The following is a 6,723-nucleotide window of genomic DNA, read 5'->3' on the forward strand; positions in this document are numbered from 1 at the left end:
AATATCACTCCCAACGTCCATGGCGATGTCCATCTTTGTAACCACGACACCATGCACTGCGGTACAGATGGCCCAACAACATGCCGAGTGGACCGCTCAGGATTGGCATCACGTTCTTTTCACCAATGAGTGTCGCATAGGCCTTCAACCAGTCAATCATTGGAGACATGTTTCGAGGCAACCCGGTCTGGCTGAACGCCTTAGACACACTGTCCAGCGAGTGCAGCAAGGTGGAGGCTCCCTGGTGTTTTGGGATGGCATTATGTGGTGACAACAAACGCCGCTGGTGGTCATGAAAGGCGCCGTAATGGCTGTACGGTATGTGAATGCCAGTAAAACCATATCGACAGCATATTGGCGAGGCATTCGTCTTCATGGACGACGATTCACGCCCCCGTCGTGCACATCTTGTGAATGACTTCCTTCAGGATAACGACATCGCTCGACTAGAGTAGCCAGCATGTTCTCCAGAAATGAACTCTATCGAACATGCCTGGGATAGATAGAAAAGGGCTGTTTATGGACGACGTGACAGCCCAATCAATCACTCTGAGGTATCTACGCCAAATATCTGTTGAGGAGTGGGACAATCTAGACCAACAGTGGCTTGATGATTTTTTGGATAGTATGCCACGACGAATACAGACGAGCATCAATGAAAGAGAACGTGTTACTGGGTATTAGAGGTAACGGTATGTACAGCAATCTGGACCACCAGCTCTGAAGGTCTCGCCGTATTGTGGTACAACATGTAATGTGTGATTTTCATGAGCAATAAAAAGGGCGGAAGTGATATTTATGTTGATCTCTATTTCAATTTGCTGTACAGGTTCCGGAACTCCGTGAACCTAGGTGATGCAAAACTTTTTAGATGTGTGCATATACCTTACAGTCAGGAAATAATCGCCGTGGAGATAAGAACCACTTACCTATCACACCTCACGAGATACGGCTTCATACGCGATGTGATTGTGACAAAATTCGCTTCACACATGACGTTTAAACGGCTTGCTTCTGTGCTACTAACTATAGTCGCAATAAATTTCGCGGAGAGTATCCATATATGCCGCTGAAAGCATCTACACATAAATAATATAGTACCGTACATAGTTCAGGAGATAGGTTGTCATAAATACTGAGATGCGTACTACTTTGCTACTAGGACACCACGCAAACGGCTTTCGACGAGAACAACACCCGTCTATACGAGATGCTATAATGTTCCCCTTACAGACTTCTAGACAATGTTTGGAACTGGAACCCACGTCCAGGTACGTACCATTTCCGTGCCACAACCGTTTCATACATGTCTGCTACGTAGCTGTTCAACAGGGTAGTCATGGTGAGGGGTGCTTTCTTAGGATCGGCTGATGTAATTTGAGATCTCTCCTAGCTCTCTGTTCTGGTTCGAGCCTCAATCACCTGTGTGTGGGTGTTAAAGCTACATGGTTGAGTACACGTTTGCAGAATACACCAACATGATCCTTCTGTATGGCGAAGCTCACGGTAATGGAGGAGCTGCTCGTTGCCTTTATCGAGATCGATATCTACAGCTTCAGACTCCATATCATACTCTTTTCGCCACAATTACGCAAAGGCTTCCTTCAGAAGGTGGTGATCGAGCAAGACACCGCACACCCGGATTGGAAGGGGCAGTATTGCATAAATTGAGCAAATCCCGTCAACGAAATCTTTGGTTATTAATAACTGGAATCATCGGACAACTGATGTTCTGGGTCGCACCTAATAAATTACTTGTAAAAGTGGTCGCTTTACCAACATACTTTGAAAAGGTTCTAGCAAGGGAACGGTAAGTTTCGAGTCATGGGTTCCCATCTCAAATATTATCTACTCAGTACCCTCTACAAGTCCCAGACGTTTGTAAGGGGAATTTTAGAGCATCCTGTAGAGCTATGAACAGGCATTGCCATGGAGACGTTTAGAAAATCGCATTGTAGACACGGGAAGGAGCTGTACGTTGCATTTGAACACTATGCATATTTCTTTGTACGACTGTTTCTATAATTTCAAAGGTGTTCTCACGAATACATGAAAGTACTTTTTCGATACCTTGCCACAAACATAGCGTATTTCGTATTTTAGTTTCTAATAGAAAATTGGCAAAACGAACAATTGAGCAGTTCCAGATTTGTTAGCTAATACACTCCTGGAAATTGAAATAAGAACACCGTGAATTCATTGTCCCAGGAAGGGGAAACTTTATTGACACATTCCTGGGGTCAGATACATCACATGATCACACTGACACAACCACAGGCACATAGACACGGGCAACAGAGCATGCACAATGTTGGCACTAGTACAGTGTATATCCACCTTTCGCAGCAATGCAGGCTGCTATTCTCCCATGGAGACGATCGTAGAGATGCTGGATGTAGTCCTGTGGAACGGCTTGCCATGCCATTTCCACCGGGCGCCTCAGTTGGACCAGCGTTCGTGCTGGACGTGCAGACCGCGTGAGACGACGCTTCATCCAGTCCCAAACATGCTCAATGGGGGACAGATCCGGAGATCTTGCTGGCCAGGGTAGTTGACTTACACCTTCTAGAGCACGTTGGGTGGCACGGGATACATGCGGATGTGCATTGTCCTGTTGGAACAGCAAGTTCCCTTGCCGGTCTAGGAATGGTAGAACGATGGGTTCGATGACGGTTTGGATGTACCGTGCACTATTCAGTGTCCCCTCGACGATCACCAGAGGTGTACGGCCAGTGTAAGAGATCGCTCCCCACACCATGATGCCGGGTGTTGGCCCTGTGTGCCTCGGTCGTATGCAGTCCTGATTGTGGCGCTCACCTGCACGGCGCCAAACACGCATACGACCATCATTGGCACCAAGGCAGAAGCGACTCTCATCGCTGAAGACGACACGTCTCCATTCGTCCCTCCATTCACGCCTATCGCGACACCACTGGAGGCGGGCTGCACGATGTTGGGGCGTGAGCGGAAGACGGTCTAACGGTGTGCGGGACCGTAGCTCAGCTTCATGGAGACGGTTGAGATGGTCCTCGCCGATACCCCAGGAGCAACAGTGTCCTAATTTGCTGGGAAGTGGCGGTGCGGTCCCCTACGGCACTGCGTAGGATCCTACGGTCTTGGCGTGCATCCGTGCGTCGCTGCGGTCCGGTCCCAGGTCGACGGGCACGTGCACCTTCCGCCGACCACTGGCGACAACATCGATGTACTGTGGAGACCTCACGCCCCACGTGTTGAGCAATTCGGCGGTACGTCCACCCGGCCTCCCGCATGCCCACTATACGCCCTCGCTCAAAGTCCGTCAACTGCACATACAGTTCACGTCCACGCTGTCGCGGCATGCTACCAGTGTTAAAGACTGCGATGGAGCTCCGTATGCCACGGCAAACTGGCTGACACTGACGGCGGCGGTGCACAAATGCTGCGCAGCTAGCGCCATTCGACGGCCAACACCGCGGTTCCTGGTGTGTCCGCTGTGCCGTGCGTGTGATCATTGCTTGTACAGCCCTCTCGCAGTCTCCGGAGCAAGTATGGTGGGTCTGACACACCGGTGTCAATGTGTTCTTTTTTCCATTTCCAGGAGTGTATTAAATAACTAACACTTCCTAATATCCTGAAAAATTATATTTATTTGGTAACGAATCGAGTTTCGGCTTGTTACACCATTTTCAGCTGACAAATGTCTCAGATAGTATGATGTACGACCTACACATGTATTATTTGTACATAATAATGTACGACCTACACATATATTAACTGTACAGAATGATGTACGACCTACACATATATTATTTGTACGTAGGATACAAAACATGGTGTACAGTTTTTACATAGGCAAAACATAACAGTTTTTTGACACACGGAGATAAATACATTTACTGAAAAGGGGGAAATAAAGCTGGTTGTGTCCGTATAAATTTAACAATTAAAAGCTAGCATTCGTTACATTTACTTAGTTTAACAAATGGGAAAAAGGAGACTGGGTCTTATCATCTTCTATTAAGTTAGTATTCTGTGTCATATGTTTGTTTATATCCATTATTTCCAGTTGTTTAGAGTCTCTACTTTTCTTAACAACGTAAAAATTCCATTCTACATTATATGAATGAATGGTTTTCTGTTAACAGATATTCGGCAGATATTGAATCTTTCTTCCTTAATCTCGAACTTATCGCGGTTCAGATAACCTGTCACAGATCAACCTGACTGATCAATATATCCTTGTCCACACTCATTGCATGTGCTTTTTTTTTGTACACGACTCGGTGCGAAGCGTTGCTAATAAAATTTTTGCTACCCTTTTTGTATTATAAAATGGAGGCTTGTAGTAGCGAGAATTTAACATACGTAAATTTGTGTAACTACTGACTAAATTCCTGGTGGCCGGCGTATATAAATGGTGTAATTTTACTCATTCTCTTCTTTCGTAATACATTATCAGGAAAGAGCTCTAACTATTGCTGGAAGCGGTGTTTGATGGTCTGTAGCCATGTTACATTCACCATCGAATGGAAAGCTGAATATTTGTGGCTGTATGGTTGCTGGGAGCTTGCAGGGATTGCCGCATCTGTAGGTATGGTTTTTCTTTGATTGCCACATAAATGTCAATCATTGCGCTAATATCTACATCGAAGTCCAAGAAATTTATGGAAGAGCCTCCCAGCGCCACTCTAAATGTATTTCTTACGCTGCGTGTTTACATATTGTAGTAATGTATCTAATTCTTTAATTTTGTAATTCAATAGCTCTAAAATTTTAGGTATTATAGGACTAAGAGCTGAACCTATAGCTAGTTCTGACAGAATGTAATATTTGTTCTGAAAATGAACATTATTTTCCTTTACACACATCTGAGCAGCACCAATTAAGTGACATATTAAAAATATATTAAAAGATGCTGGTATGCTGTTGGATTCCTGGCCGTGTTGGAATAAAGGAAAACGAGTTAGCGGTTATGGCAGCCAAAGAGGCCTCCAGGAGTTGAACAACGCTCCATTCCTCTACAGCTTATATGAATCGCTGTAGAGCCAAAGCGACATGCAACAATGGGAAGAAGAATGGCTGAAAGTGAGGGACAACAAACTTGAGGGTTGCACTGTGCAACCAACCATATGTTCTTAGCGTTTCTCCTTCCGGTCACACAAGGGGACTGAGTCTTACTCGTCCCCGCGCAAGACATTGCCCGGACGTGAACGGTTTTTCCCTCCTGCGCAAGGATCCATACGTGTGTGACACCTATGACGTACACGTCTCGACACGTCATAATTTAATGTAGAGTGGTTTACACTCTGCCGAAAGGGCAGCAGTAGACTGAAGAGGAAATCTGGCTTCCGTTTTAGCAAATGAAGACACGAGTGTGGTCAGCGTTCACAAATTATGTCATCTGTCCTGACTCCATCTTAAGCTCCCAGAATGGAGGTTTTAGTGTGTTCCTAGAATGGCTGACTCATCCTTTCTTAATTCAGTGACGAGCTAATCACTATTTCTGCCGTGCTATTTTACACCTACCTTATGCGTCTTCTGTTTTAAGTAATTCTGTCTCTCCCCCCGCCCCCCCTCTTTCTCACCCTCCCGCCCTCTCTCTCTGTATGTGTGTGTGTGTGTGTGTGTGTGTGTGTGTGTGTGTGTGTGAGAGAGAGAGAGAGAGAGAGAGAGAGACAGAGAGAGAGAGAGAGAGAGAGAGAGAGAGCGAGCTAAAGCTCTTAAGGATACCTATTAACCACAATCGTCTCGAAGATCTTAGGTAAAGACTCTGATATGTTGCCCTCAACATCTATCATAAGCATAAAAAAATTGTTACAAATGTAGTACGTAGTCTATCCATTTTTTAAAATTGGTTTACTAGTGAAGTAAACAAACCCTGATATGAAGAAGATCATAGAGAGATAAACGCAATCTGACTGCAACATGACCAAAGACAGTTAACTGAGAACAACACGCGCTAATTGCAAACCGTAAAAATAGTCGGCACAGCATCGATAAATTGAACACAAATGACTCTGAAACCTTATCCCAATATTCCAGTAACACTCAATATGTGTCAGTCAAATGCGGTTCAGTGGGGATGTTAACTCCGCTCGTGTGGTTATATAGCGAACATAAATACTTGTATTGAAACAAGTACGCTGCTTTTCCGGGAAGCAGCAGCATCGTGACTCTCCTTGTTTGCTGTAAAATGCGTGCAATAGAAAGACAATACATAATTTTTGGAATAGGGGATGCTATCCGTGATGGGAAAAACGAAAATCAACAGACGCTTCAGTTATTGGAAGTAAGGTAGCCTAATAGCAGCAGAATCAGTTATGACAATGCTCGTAGTACGCGGTTGGTTTAAATGAGAGAAAAAATTTGAGTTCCACGTTGTATAATTAGTTCAGAAAACAAGTAAGAAAAATAACGCATGACTTCATTGTCGCTCAAAGACGCGTGACAAATGAACCACGTACCCAAATTCTGAACATCATGTAAAGCGTTCAGCGGACTGGCAGAGTGAAAGAGTTGACTGAAATATTCTTTGGATTAAATGGCTGAAATCGCAGTATGAACCAAAGTCTTTGGCTACAGACCTGTGTGAGGCATCACGGTTCGCGCGGCTCCCCCCGTCGGAGGTTCGAGTCCTCCGTCGGGCAGTGGTGTGTGTATTGTTGTCTTTAGCGTTAAGTTAAAGTTAGATTAAGTAGTGTGTAAGCTTACGGACTTATGACCTCAGCAGTTTGGTCACATAAA

This window comes from Schistocerca gregaria, chromosome 1, assembly GCF_023897955.1.
Source record: "Schistocerca gregaria isolate iqSchGreg1 chromosome 1, iqSchGreg1.2, whole genome shotgun sequence".
In the NCBI taxonomy this organism is placed as follows: Eukaryota; Metazoa; Arthropoda; class Insecta; order Orthoptera; family Acrididae; genus Schistocerca; species Schistocerca gregaria.